This window comes from Balaenoptera acutorostrata, chromosome 17 (genome assembly GCF_949987535.1).
Source record: "Balaenoptera acutorostrata chromosome 17, mBalAcu1.1, whole genome shotgun sequence".
Lineage (NCBI taxonomy): Eukaryota > Metazoa > Chordata > Mammalia > Artiodactyla > Balaenopteridae > Balaenoptera > Balaenoptera acutorostrata.
Window position 1 is genome coordinate 16687993 of NC_080080.1, and position 14118 is coordinate 16702110.

Below are 14118 nucleotides of genomic sequence, written 5' to 3' on the forward strand. Positions count from 1 at the left end.
CGCACGACACACTGACTTCTGCATTTCTTTTCCTACTGATTTTGTTTTACTAACACCTCTCCTCAGTGCCAGGCACTGCTCTAAGCATGTTTCATAAGCTCAGTAGTCATCATAACTACCCTATCCAGTGGCGCATTTTAAAGGTGAGGAAACTGAGGCACAGAGACATTAAATAACTTGGTCAAGGTCACAGGGCTGGCAAAGGTACAGCTGGGATTCTAACGGAGCCAGTCTGGCACCAGAGTGCACGGATTTAAGCGCTCTGCAGTGCCGCCTCACGCTGGGTGGTGTAGACAGTACCCTCTGTGGGAGCCCAGAGAGGAGACAAGGGCCTCGGGGGACTGTGGCACCTGCTGAGTTTGGAGTCATGTGACGCCCCTGCCTGCCCAGGCCTCCGGGGGCCAGCTCCCCGGGCGAGCCTATGCCTTCTAACCCCAAGGCTTCCCCCTGGTCCACGGTGCCCTCAGCTCCATCTTCAGGAGCTAGGAGTCTGAGGCCAGACAAGGATGAAGGGAGGGACCCAGGACAGGGTCCTTGCAGCAGGGTGTGGAGCCTCAGTGGGAAGGATGGGAGGGCAGGATGGGCCCCACTCCTCTCTTCCCTGCCGGTGGGACAGTAGGGTGACCAGTGGCCACGCCTTCTCTGGTGGGGCCGCTGCTTAGGCAGCGGAGCCGTTCTGCTCTAGGCCTCGGAGAGAGGACAGAAGAGAATGAGGTTATCTGACCCAGCTCACCAGGCCAGGGGCTGGAGAAGACTGGCGACAGATGCTCAAGGTGGCCAGAATAACGGGCATGCACTTGCCTGGTGCCCCCTGAGAACCCAGCTCTGGGCCAACAACCCAGGAGTCCTAATGAGCTCACCTGGGCTTCCAGGCCCTCCCCCCGCCCTCGGCTTCTGCGACCAGAGGCTCTGCTCCTCCCGCTGTGCATGAGTTCCAATCCCCCCTTCATATTGATTTAACTGGTCTTGATGTTTATTTAAGTATAAATTGAATCCTTCTCTTGAAGAGTCTCAGAAACTAAGGCTGAAAGAGGAGTTCCAGTTCAAACTTCTTCCCCATTTTGAACAGGTAAAGCCCATCCTTTAGACACGCTCCCACTCAAATTCAGTTGGTGCCAACTTGGCGTTCAACCACCTTGGCTGTCCGCACTCTCCCTGTAGTGGGAGTGAATTCGGGTGTTGACACTTGCTGAGCTGAAGGGAAGACGTGGTCTAGTCACTGCGGGGTTCAGTCCCCTCCAGAGACACCCCCTACCAAGACGCTCGTGCGCATGCATGTTAGGACCCTTGGGGCATCAGCTACTTCCTGCAGGAGACTGAGAGTAGAGTAACTCAAGTTGAAGGTTTAAGTGGACCTTTCCTACTGGAGAATCATCAACAATGAAAAATGAGCCTCTGAAAAACTAATAGGAGTCATTTGAAAGTATGATACTATTAAAACAAGCTGTAACTTCATTCTTCTCGTATTATAAGAAGAAAGCTCTTCTTTCAGGGTGATTATGGATGGGAAGTGATAGAAGGGGAGAAGAAACAGCATCTTTTGACCATACTTTGTGAGCAAGATCTTCTGCTAGGTCTCTTCCACATTTTATCTCATTTACTCTCCTGCAGAGCCCTGTGAGGTGTATTATATCCCCATTTTACAGATCGGGAAACTCAGGGGAAACCTCGTTCTGAACAACTTTGTCTCATCTTCTGCATATAATTCTGGAAAAACAGCTTATTCCCAGCTAGTGCGGTGAAGTCTCTCTAATTCAGATCCCTTGGCAATTTGAAATAGAAGCAAAGCTGCCCACGGAATGATCTGCTACTTCAGAAAATGTCCTGCTTTTGTGAGAGTTTCGTTGGTATCCGTCCTAAGCTCATAAACAGAGTAAATGCCCTAGAAGTACAGGTCAGGTGCGCTCAGCCATACGGTCAGACATGCAAGCACAGACCACCGAGGCCCCTGCCTCCGCACCTGTCAGCTAGCTGGGCTGAGCCGACCCAGTGCACTGAAGGATAATAGAGCTCACCTGTATGCAGCAGACACCCTCAGATTAAGACTTTTCACTCACTGGGCTTTGTACTAAAGTGGTCCAGATTAATGAGGTTTTGCTGTGCTTTGCCTCTCTGATGTAAAACAGGCTGCTAGGTAAAAGCACGAAGTGTGAGAGCAGGCAGGGGCCTTTGAAATCGCTTTGTCTCAGATGCCAAATGGTAGCACCTGTGCTACGTCCTCCTTATTGCTCCCCAGCAGACATCACTAATCCATTGCAGCACACTCTTTCCTGGGTATGCCTCAGAATCCTTCTCCACACAGTGCCCCTGGCAGCCATGACCAATTGATCAGACGGGCAGGAGATGAAATCTATTGGCCACCCCTGACCTAGCCCAGTCGCCTCATGTGAATAGAGGTGGAACAGAAGCTGAGAGATGCCAAATGGCTGATGGAGCCAGGAACTAGGACCTCTTCTCTCTGACCGTCTTGCCTTTGAAGCTGCTCCCTGCCTCATCCCTGTCCCCTTCCCACTAAAGGTAGAACTGAAGTTGGGGTCGCTTGGCAGATGTTAGGGGGAACATAGGGAGAAGGAGACTGATATGAGTGACAGTTTTTAGGATCCCCATAGGGATCCCCATAAACAATTTTGGCTTAAACTACCATCTTATTAAATTCCAGCTGGGATCACAGGGCAATGGGGCAGGAGAGGCAAAAGGTAGGCCCCCGAGTAAGCCTATTCCATAGTCCCAGGTCTACCACTAATGCAAGAAATGTGACCCTGACAAATGCTTCAGGCAAATGCCATTTTATTTGAAATATGCTACAAATCCTGGGTGGTGAATGGTGCCTTTTGCGAAGTGAAGCATCGTTTTGAGAATCTGTCTTCCAGTACAGGAGGCAGCCAGGCCTCACTGGAGAAGGGATGGGGAACCAACATTGACTGTGAGACTCCAGACTGCGCTACCCAAGCTCAAGTCTTAAACGATTTTCCGTCTGTACCAACAGACCCTCATACCCGTGCTTTTCACTTCTGCGAGGGAAGGATGCCCGCATTGTTTTCTCATTTATTGGGAGAAAGAGAGGTCCTGAGAAGTCAAACCACTCACCATGAGGCCCCCAGCTAGTAATAAAGGGCTGAGCTGCCCCTGCCTTTGAACTAGTGCTGGGACCACCAGAGGGAGAGCAGGAAAAATGGAGCTGCCCTTTACCACCTTCTTGCAGCATCTCTGCTGTAGAGTGAGCTTAGGGGGAGTGATCACTTTTCTCATCCCCTTCCTGCAGCTAAGCCAGGGCTTCCGACTCCCCGTCCAGTGCTCTGTCCTCTCACCTATGTTGCTATTTCCTGTCCCAACACTGAACTTTAATCTGGGGTCATGTCCCACATCTAGAATGAGAATAAGGGCTAATATTTATTGAGCACTTACGATGTGCTGGCACAGGACCAAGCAGCTTTGCATGACTCAGTTCATTGACTCCTCACAGCCCCCTTATGCAGTACGTACTATCATGACGCCCATTTTGCAGATGGGGAGACTGAGGCATAGAGAGGTGGGCAACTTGCCTGAGGCCCCACAGCTAGCGGAAGAGGCAGGATTTGAACCCTGCCATCTGACTCCAGGGGCCCTGCTCTTAACCACGGACACGGCCTCCTGAGCTGCCTCCTCGTCACTTTCCCTTTTAGTCATTCGACAATCACTTCTTGAGCACCTACTATATGCCAGGTCCTTTGAATCAAAGACACAGCCTCTGTCCTCAAAGCCCAACTCAGGCTTGAAGACTTGCCAAGGAAGCATCAAGTCACAGCTCAAGCTCCTGTTCAGCCCCCTCCCCTTCCTCTTCCACCCGTCCGCCTGTCCGCCCACCGCACAGCACTCAGGACTCAGCTGAACGTACAGCCTCTGCACAATGACTGTCAAACTCGATTCTCGTCCAGGCTTCAGTTTCTTAAAGAAAAAGCCCATCTCTGGCGTCCCACAGCGCCCTGCCCTCGCTACACATTTTGTGCTGCAGCTGACCCAGGCCCGGGGGGGAAGAAGACCCAGTTACAAAGCACAAAGGAAGCCCCCGTGCTCATTATTCAGACCTTCAGACCCTCTCCCTCGCGATGGGTGTCTCTCCTGGGCAATTTCCCCACTGGCGTCTGTGGTATGATTCCTCTCACGCTCACTGGGCCAGGTTTTGGTCACTGGAGAATGTGGTCCTACCAAAGGAGCCCAGCTCCCTTGGGGAAGCCGTGCTTACTGCCCTCCCACAGTCTGGGGGTTTGGGGAATCCTGCCGCAGCGTCCCCTGCCCCAACCCTGTGCCTTCCCTTCTGGTCTGTGTGGTCGGGATCCTGGGCAAGTATCTCGAAGGCGCAACTCGCTGGCAGCTCTTTTGGTGGTCCTAGTATGGGGGAGAGCTCCCTCGAGCCTCTGGTCAGAGCCCCTATCGTGCTTGGAGAGTTGCCCACCCCTTCATATAGATCAGGTGTTTGGGGTCACAAGTGTGATGTGTGGACGTCTGGCATAAGCTCAGGTACAGCTGGCCAATGGACAACAGGTCTGAGGATAGCCCATCTCATCCAGTAGCTTCTAAACTGTTTTAAGGCAGCACCCTGCCCCATAAAACAGGCAGCGCCGAGAGACTGTGTGTGTGTGAGCTCACAAGTTCCCCTCATTCACTCTCCCTAAACTCTCTCCCTCATCCTCCTGCCCCTCCGGGATTCTTAGTCATCATGGAACAGTCTGTAAAACACAACCCTGTCAAAACCCCTCCCCACTTCAACATTTCCCATCCATGCTTCTCCAACCTGTGCTTGAATTCTGCCAGCGACAGGGAACTCACTACCTCTAATGGACGTCGATTTTTACCATTGCCAACCTCTTGTTAGGAATTTCTCCTTAGGCTGAGTCAATAGCTGCCCTCTTGCCAGTGACAGCTGTTCAAAGGTGCAAAGGTGGCTTTCTCGCCTCCATTTACTCACGTCTCCTCGGGGCTGTGGTTTACAGACTGGTGTGAGCTGGGTAGTTCCCTCTCTAGTCCAAGCATATGTCCCTAACCCTGGTTACAGGGTTAGAGAACAATTCCCAGCACGAACCCTCTGGATGGTGAGCCTGAGTTGTTGTCATCTGAGCAAAGAGAGGTCGGCACGGCCACCTGCATGCTCCCTTTGCTTCTGGGGAGGGACGGGCAGGGACCCAGTGAATTCCAAGGGAGTCACACCTGGATTCTCTGCACTGTGCACTGTTTCCAGCTGCATCTGGAGGGAAACCGTTTCAGGGGCGCAAAAGCTCAGCTGCCCCTGCCCCTCCCATTCATCTCCCTCCCCTTCCTGAAATCCAGCTGAGGCCCCGACCTCCGCCAAACACATGGGTCACTCACCAGTCCCATATTGCTTACATCCTGGGAATCTTTTTACACTTTGACTCTGAGAGCAGACAGTGCGTCAAGACCTACAAAGAAGAGATACTCAATATTAAAGGCAGAACAAGGCAAATGGGGGTTCAACTCTCATTTCTAGAAGGACTAAGGCACTAGGATCCTGGGATGGAGATGGGGAGGAGAAAGAAAAAGGAAATGGTCAGGACCGGGGTGCTCGTTAAACTGCCCTCAAAAATCTCAGGGCTTTGGGACGATGCTGAAAAGAAAAAAAAAAAAAAGAGACCCTTACTCTGGGTGAGTCAGCAGCTTTTTGAGAAGCAGGCCTTTTAGAAGAGCGAAACTAAAAGCCAAATCTGCTGGGCGGGGCTGCGGAGGCGGCTCGTGAACCCCACGCCGAGTTTCCTTGAGTCTTCGGTGTCCGTTCCTAGCGGCAGCGGGGGTTCACGGCTCCACGTTGGTGAGGGTGGAGGGGAAAACCTCTGCACGCAAGGCCTCAAGTCCGAAAGATACCGCAGCCCTGAAAACAAAAGCCCCCGACGTGGATTTCCCTCCTGGGAGACTCCCGCCAGGCGAGCCCTGGGCGCTTTGAAAATTCCTCAGGAGAGCTGTAGCCGGAGGAACATGCGTGCGCCCGGCTCGGAGGATGCATTCCCTGCATGGCAAGTCGGGGCCTGAGCTCTAGAGGTTTCTGCAGCCAGGCAGAGGCCCACCTGCAGCGCACACGTGCGCGTGGAGAGCCTGCCTACGAGCTGCTGCTGGGGCCACGCTTCTCCTCGCTCCCCTCGCCCTGCCCACCTTTAAAGCCAAACTTGTTTTTTCTTGTGGCCCTCAGAATTCTGAGGGAAGCAGAGGTTTCTCTATGCATCTATCGCTGTTCTCAAAGGAGCACCCTTTGGGTGGAAAAATCTTCATGGCAACAGTTTCTACTGACTGAGTACATACTATATGGCAGGTGCTTCATACCCCGGATCCACAGTCAAAACTGAAATCGCATCACCTGGGAGCTTGCTGGAAGGTGCGATTCTCGAGCCCCACTCAGCCCTACGGAATCAGAACCTGCTTTTCAACAAGCTCCTCAGGTGATTCCTGGGCGCATTAAAGTCTGCAAAGTGTGCATTTCTAATCCTCTTAATCAGAGAAGGAGGGAAGGAAGTCAGGAAGTTGTAGCCCATTCCCGAGGCGAAGAAATAGGTTCAAGAAACCACAGCTTGGCTATTATGATTTTAGAGCTGCTGCGTGGTAGAGCTCATTCAAACCCGTGTTCATGTGATTCCGGAATCGGTGTTCCTTTCCTCGGCACGATTTTGGGGAAGCAAGATGAGAGGGTGATGGGACAGGTGGGCCTGGCTTGGTGGGAGGGGCCTGGGGAAGAGCAGTGGGCCAGGGGTCGGCTGATGAGCTCAGGCCTGGAGACAGAGGCTGCCGGGTGAGCACTCGGAGAGGAAGGCATCAGATACTGTGGAGGCAGGGGCTCCACAGAGGCTGTCGGACGCCAGCAAAATTTCCCGAAGTTCATTCAAGCTTCTGCACTGAATCCCAGTGATTAATTTATTTTGATTCCAGTTTAGCTGCATTTGCCCTCTGCCCTTAGATCTAGCCATCCAGCAGGAGAAGGTACCCTAGGAGGCAAGCTAAGCTGAGTATCCCAGCACTGATTTGCAGGAAGGACAATACTCTGTAAAGCCCCTTATAGTTTAGAAAGAACTTTTCATCTGCCAGCTAATCTGCTCTTTCAAAGAACTTGGGGAGTGTCGCTAGTGCTACTCTGCAGTTGAGGAAACTGAGGCACAGAGAGGTTAAGTGATTTTCCTGAGGTCACACAGCTTTCAGGCAGGCTGGGGTTGAGGTCCTCTAAGTCCACGTCCAGAAGTGTGAGCTCAGCTGCTTCTGATGGGGAAAGTGATCACATCACAAGTTTATGATGCCCTTGCTTAGTGTCACCCCGCTCCATATGCCTTGCTTTACCTTCCGCTCACTGAATGCGTTTACTGAATAGACTCATGAACCAAGAGGAAAACAGTCTACAACACACACAGGGTGTGTGACTTGTACCTTACTTGATGTAAACTGGCCAGTGGGCTTTCTTGGTTTATCAGTTAGTCATGTATTCCATTATGTAATGTTTGATCTGCTGCACTTGCTTCCACGAGGAAGATTCGTGTATATAAGGTATATAGGGGTCAATAAAACCTGGACTTTGCACTGGTTCATAGGCAAATGTTCCCAGCACATTAATATTTTGCACCACCAAGTGCGGGCGGCTGGATGCAAGGTACACACAGCTGAGTAGAACAAGCCACGGGGGACTCCGCCCTCCCAGCTCCTCCTCTGGGCTCCAGTGGCCACGTGCTCTGTCTTAGCCACTCCTGTTGCTCAGTTCTTCCTGGTCTTTGTGCAAAGGCCATGGGCTAGAGAAACCATCTGTCCCTGCTACACTCTGGCAGAGCCTGAAACTGCTCTTCCACGGGGAACTCCTGATAAAGATGATCTACCCACTTCTGTCTCTAAACCCATCAGCCTCAATCCTTCTCTAGCCCCTTCCATCAAGTTTTCCCCCTTTTAAAAATAATATATTGTCCTATAGTTACTCAGGTCCTAAAGTTATTGCTATATTTGTTTTCATCCAAAATTTTTTTATATACATTTATTTATTTTATTTATTTATTTTTGGCTGTGTTGGGTCTTTGTTGCTGCGTGCGGGCTTTCTCTAGCTGCGGTGAGTGGGGGCCACTCTTCGTTGCAGTGCACGGGCTTCTCATTGCGGTGGCTTCTCTCGTTGTGGAGCACGGGCTTTAGGCGCGTGGGCTTCAGAAGTTGCGGCACGCGGGATCAGTAGTTGTGGCTCGTGGGCTCTAGAGCTCAGGCTCAGTAGTTGTGGCGCACGGGCTTAGTTGCTCCGTGGCATGTGGGATCATCCCAGACCAGGGATCAAACCCATGTCCCCTGCATTGGCAGGCGGATTCTCAACCACTGCACCACCAGGGAAGCCCCTCATCCAAAATGTATCATGCCCTTTGAACTCTGCTTGGTATCATCACTTGGATTGTGCTTCATTACAGAGTCACATGAATTGTGAATGCTCTGCTACAGCCCAATTGTCCCCAAAGCACTGTGGTTTTTGAATTTTTCAGAGTGCAGTGTTTTACAGGCACGCATATATCATTTTAGAGCAGAAATGCCTGCATAATGGAAGTTATATTACAGGTACTAATATCTATATATAACAAATATATAATATATAGTTATTAAATATTGAACATGTTACTATTATTAAATGCTGAATATTTTAAATATCTGATGAACAACCATTTATTGCCTATCTATATATACCTGATTCTGTGCTAAGCACCAGATAGCCATAAATAAATAAATAAATAAATACATACATACATACATACATACATAAATAAGACACAATCCCTACCTTTAGGAAACTCACGGTATAAAAAAGGAGAAAGATACATAATAAACTGAATGTGAGGAAGGACAATGTACATAGAGGTGGTACAGGTGAGAGCAGTTAATGAACACCCCATTTGTCTCAGGAAAAAAACCACACTCCTTACCCCAGGGTCTTGGAGCCTGTGAGGTCTGGCCCCTGCTCATTGCTCCCCGCTCCCTTTGCCCCACTGTGTTCTGGGCTCAAGGATGCCTAAGCTTCTTGAACCCACTATGCCCCCTGCAGCCATATGGCTATGCTATCTTAGACCCTCTCTCTTCAATGCTCTGTTCTCCCTCTTCCCCAAATTAACCCCGAGTTACCCTGTAGGACCCAGGGTGGTAACACATACAAAACACTTAGAATCATGTAATCAGGCATGATAGCTACTATTATTATTGATAATACTTATTATTATCCTCAGCTGACTAGGTGCTTCTTCTTGAGCACAGAGGCGTGGAGTGGGGCTTGGCTGGGGCCGCACAGTGAATTCTTCTCAGAGCTGGGGAGTCTCAATGAATCTGTTACATCTTCCCCGTTTATCCTGGAACTCAGCTCTGCGGTATCACCCACGAGACACTGGATCCTTCCTAACCAGCATGGGGGGAAGAGCACTGGTCTTGGAGACAGAGTCTGGTCCTGGTTCTCTCACACGCTTGTTCTGTGCCCTGACGCCAAGCACCTCCCTCCCGGGGACCTTGGTTTTCTTAGCAGCCAAGTGGGGCTCTAAACAGAACCTGCCTCCTTGGGTTGCATGGGGGATCCAATGCCATGGTGCCGACCGCAGTTCCTGCACGTGGAAATGACAGCTTTCATTGCGAGCAGCATTAATGAAGTAAAGGGCTTTTCACTGTCCTTCAAGCTCTTAATGTGCACACATTTCCTGGCTCAGAACTCCTTTCCCCAGAAAATGGTCACATGGCGCAAAATCCCAATGAGGAAAAATCTGCCTGTAGGATTTTCCCTACAGGTCCCTCCTATTCCCTTTTGGCCTAGTTTAAACCTACCAGATGGCAAGACAACTGCAGGGGGAAAAAGAAGAACGGTGATTTAACGGTCTGTAGAAGAAGAAAAACACCCTTCCCCAGGGTCACTCCCTCTCACGTAGTTTATTCCAGTCCATTTTTTCACTCGGCAAACGTTTAGCAGACGAGTGAGAAATTCCGGGTCTAGTAAACAGGTCATGATGCCCCGAGGTGATGGCCTCATATGGAGGAGAGGGTGAGGAACCCGTGGAGGACAGTGCTGGGGAGTGACTGACTCAGGCCAGGGCCAGTGCAGACTGGATACAAGAGAGGAAGGTCAACCTCAAAGAAGGTGGAAAACTACAGACCACTTCTGTGCAGCCATGATTCTGCCAGCCAGAAGTGCAGCCTTAAGTTGCCTGTCTTTGCTCCAGAAAATGTTCCGCTTTGGACACCACCAACAGCCTTTAATTCATAAGAGTGACCAGCGAATGACGAGCACAAAGGCCACCACTTCCCGAGTGCTTGCTCTGAGCTAGGCGCTGAGCTGGGCCCTCCACGTGGCTTGTCTGTCTTTCCCACAGCAACTCTGAGGAACACGTGTTCATATACCCCTTTTACAGACAACGAACCTGCATCCTAGAGTGATCAAATACATTGCCCCGTGTCTTAAGAGTAAAATGTCCAGCACTGAGGTTTGAACTCAGGCCTGATTGAATGTAGTCTTTCCATTCCCCTTCCCACCCCCGCCCTGCTGCCTCTTAAACTTTGACTCCATGACTTGAGCTGCTGGCAAACTGGGCCACCTCTCCCACCACCTCCAACCTGGTCTTCCACTGAGACGCCCCCAGGAGTATGGAGGAGGCTGAGTTCATAACCTCCCCGATGTGTGAGGGTGCAGCTCGACACCTTGAACATTCACCAGGACACTGAATTCTACTCTAGAATTGATCTGTATTTGTTTCCAAATATTTCCCCCTGGAAACTGTCAAGTACCATCAACACTCCACGAAGATGTGTCCAGCACCGGGCAGGGCAGTGTCTGATTTGCTCACTGCTGTCTCTTCATTCCTCCAATATCTATGAGGCACTGACTACGGGCCAGTGCTGGGGACATAAGGTGAGCCCTGCCTTTGCAGTTGGGTTGGATAAGAGACTCCAGTGGCGTGATGGTGCTACCTGAAGCACATGCAATGGTGGCAAGATCGCCAGGAGAAGCATGTGAGGATATGGCAGATGGGGGGGGGCGGGGTGGGGTGGGGAGCTGGACCTGAAAGGCAGGCAGCAGCAAACCTGGCCAAGAGGGGAAGGAAGAATCGAGAAAGCCAGAGCGAGTGTGTACGGGGCCGAGGCGGAGGAGGCATACCGGTCACCAAGAAATGGAAGCTGGCTGGAGTGGTCACAGCCAAGCAGGACAGAGAAAGAGCAAGAGCCGGCTCTTGCAGGGACTTGCTGGCCTTTAAGAAGCTGGGTCTTTATCCCTGCGAGTGACGGGAAGTCACCAAAAGCGTTGGATTCTCAGTGTCTGCAGTTCTCTGCACGTGGTGGCCCTCAGTAGTTATTTGTTGAATGGATGGTGGAATCTTATTTACCCCCGGCCCCATCAGGTCCTCCAGCAATCTGAGAAGCACCGCCTGGGACTCTGCCATCTCTACAAAGGGCAACCACGGGACAATCTGATTTGTGTAGGGAAAAATTCTCCCCGGGCACCTGGCCTGAGCCTCCTTCTGTCCGGCCTCGGGGAACCGTGGTTCCGGCGTGGCTGCTGGCAGATGTGCGGGGATGAATACACCTTTGATTACAGCTCATGTTTCCGAGGGAAAGACACAGCTCCCTGGAGATTGGGAGTCTATGAAAATGAACCCTTGCAAAAGAGATGTAAGTGAGCTGGAAATACAAGCCCTCTGGGCGGGTGGTGGTTTCTTTCTTTAAAGTAAACAACAGCAGAGAGGACCAGCCTGGATGAGAAGCAGGTTTTTTGTAATCCCGAATGGGAGGGACTCAAAGGCAAGTGGCAGGAGGTGGTTAAAGGCACTGGTCTGCGAGAAAGTGGTACCTGCTTAGGATATGCGGATGTGATCTCCGAGAATGGGTGTCTTTGCTTCCCTCCTTGGTGGGGAAACTCAGCCCCTGAGGACATTAATTTAAACCAAATTTCTTTACCATAGGGAGACTCACAGACCCAGTTTAGAATATGGTTTCTATCATTTAAGAGCTTTGTGTCCACAGACAAATTATTTTCTCTTCTCTGAGCCTTAGTTTTGCCATCCACAAAATGGGAGAAGAAGGGGCTTAGACAATATTATGAAAGTAGGCTGAGGTTTGAACCCAAGCATGTCTGAATACAATCATTCCATTTTTCCCTACACTGCCTCTTGAACTTGGGACATGTACCCCGACCCCAGCCCCAATTATCTGGCACATAATAGGTTCTTAATAAATGCTGGTTATGCCTCCCTTCTTTCACATATCTCTTTCCCCACTATGTTGAGTATAAATCAGGGAATCCAGGAGGCGCTTTATAAACCCATGTACACCGGGTCCTCCTATGTGCAATGCAGCAGCTGAGAATACAGAAGGAAAAGGCAGCTAGCTGTGTTTTCTCTCCTCGACTCTTGTTTCGAACCCTTTATTAAATATCTTAAGTATTACTTGCCTTCAGGGTCAAAATACTGTTTCCGGAGATTTCCACTTTGCACTCATAAAGGATTCTCGCTGAAGTCTCTTTCTTCTTAAAATTTTTAAATGTGTGTGTGAGAGAGCATAAATGTACTGACTCATAGCTGGAAAAACTCTCTCTCCCTAACACATTCCAAATTTGTCGAGTCACATGAATTGAGTAAGAGCGCTTAATGTGGCTGCTAGCCCCGAGCTGGAGAGCAGTTATGCCAGAGACGGCTCTTCTCTCCCTTCCCTGCCCCCTGCTCCGAGCCAGGGTAGCCGGGGAGGCTCTGCAGATGGCAGTGAATACCCAATGCAGGTTCTGTGAATGCAAGGATTGGAAAGGATCTGGCAACTACCTAAAGCCAAGCTCGAATTCTGCAAGGTGGTGTAATATTTTTTCAAAAAATCAAATAAAAATTTGCATATTGGATTGCCAGAATCTCACAACTTCACTTATTAAATCAAGTCTATGCTGGGCACGACATCAAGCACTTGACAAACATGACTCATTTAGTCTTCACAGCCACCCTGTGAGGTAGGGGGTTATGACTTATCCTCATTTTACCAGTGAGGAAACTGAGGCACAAGTGTTAGTAATTTGTCCAAGGTCCCATCTTGTGTAGATGGTGGAGCTAAGATTCCACCCCGTGCAGCTCTAGAACAGACGCTCTTACACATCTGACCATTCATTCTGAAAGGAAAGAATCCTTTCACATAGAAGAAGGAAAACTCCATTTATTCCGCAAATATCTACCCAACACTTAGAATACAAACACCGCACCAGATGTCAAAGAGGAGGCTGGTGATAGGCATGGGCAAAATGGAGGCAATTTCGGTACTGCATCCAATGAGTTTGGAATTGTGTAGAGGAGCTATGATGTATGCACAAATAATTACAATACAAGTAAGTACAAATGGCACCAGAAAGATTATAAAGTGGGATGCATGGGGAAGGCTTGCTTAGGTGATGACTCTGGCTGGGGTGATCTGGAAGGCTTCCTGGTGGAGGTGCCATTTGAGTTGGATTGAAATGTGCAGCATTCAGACAGAAGCTGGCTGGAGGAGGTCCTGCCCACTTATCCCGGTGAGTACAAACAGACGGCTGATGGCCCTGGGAGTTCTCATCTTGGTTCTGACTTGGGACCCACCCACCCCAGGAAAGGCTGAATCTCCATGTCTGGCAGGTGAGGAGCACAGGCAGAGGGGAAGGAGGGAAAGAGGTGTCCAGGAAGGAGAAGATCAGGGAGAGAAGGCAGGACACTGGAGCAAGGGGCGGGGAGGGGTGCAGCTCTGGCCAAAGCTAGAGCTGCAGTCCCACCTCCAAATGGGCTGGCTCGGATCAGGCCTCTTGCTCTTGGGCCTCAGTTTCTCCCATCTACAGGGAGGAACATGAAGGAACTGCCGGAATAGTCCAGTTGGGCGGAACCTTGGAGAGCTCCCAATTTATCCCATCCATTTGTAGATGAGAGAACCAAGGGCTGGAGAAGCTGGGCTTGTGCAAGTCCTTGGATTTGAATCCAAGTTTGCGGGATGACGATGCAGGGGTCCCATCTCCCAGTCTAGCTGCTCTTCCCACATCCACACCTCAAGGGGCATGCCAACCTGTGTCAGGAGGCCAGGAAACGCCAGGCACGTTGTGGAAGGGGAGACGTGCCTCAGCGGGTCCACGGGCATCCGGCTCAGACCTCAGCTAGTCCTCTGGCCCCC

At 50.6% G+C, this 14118-nt stretch overlaps 1 protein-coding gene across 7 annotated transcripts in view; it reads right to left on the reverse strand.

Annotated features, from left to right (window-relative positions):
- ZHX2 (zinc fingers and homeoboxes 2) overlaps positions 1-14118 on the reverse strand; it is a 172574-nt gene that overhangs the window by 95769 nt on the left and 62687 nt on the right. For 5 of the 7 annotated variants that reach the window (XM_007188841.2, XM_007188842.2, XM_057532316.1 and 2 more), the window contains one exon: positions 5344-5414. The exons of 1 other annotated variant lie outside the window; for it this stretch is intronic. The gene's annotated coding sequence lies outside the window, so the exon portion shown is untranslated. Of the gene's footprint in view, positions 1-5343; positions 5415-5632; positions 5864-14118 lie in introns of those variants that run through there. One more of the 7 variants, XM_057532317.1, reaches the window with a different exon arrangement.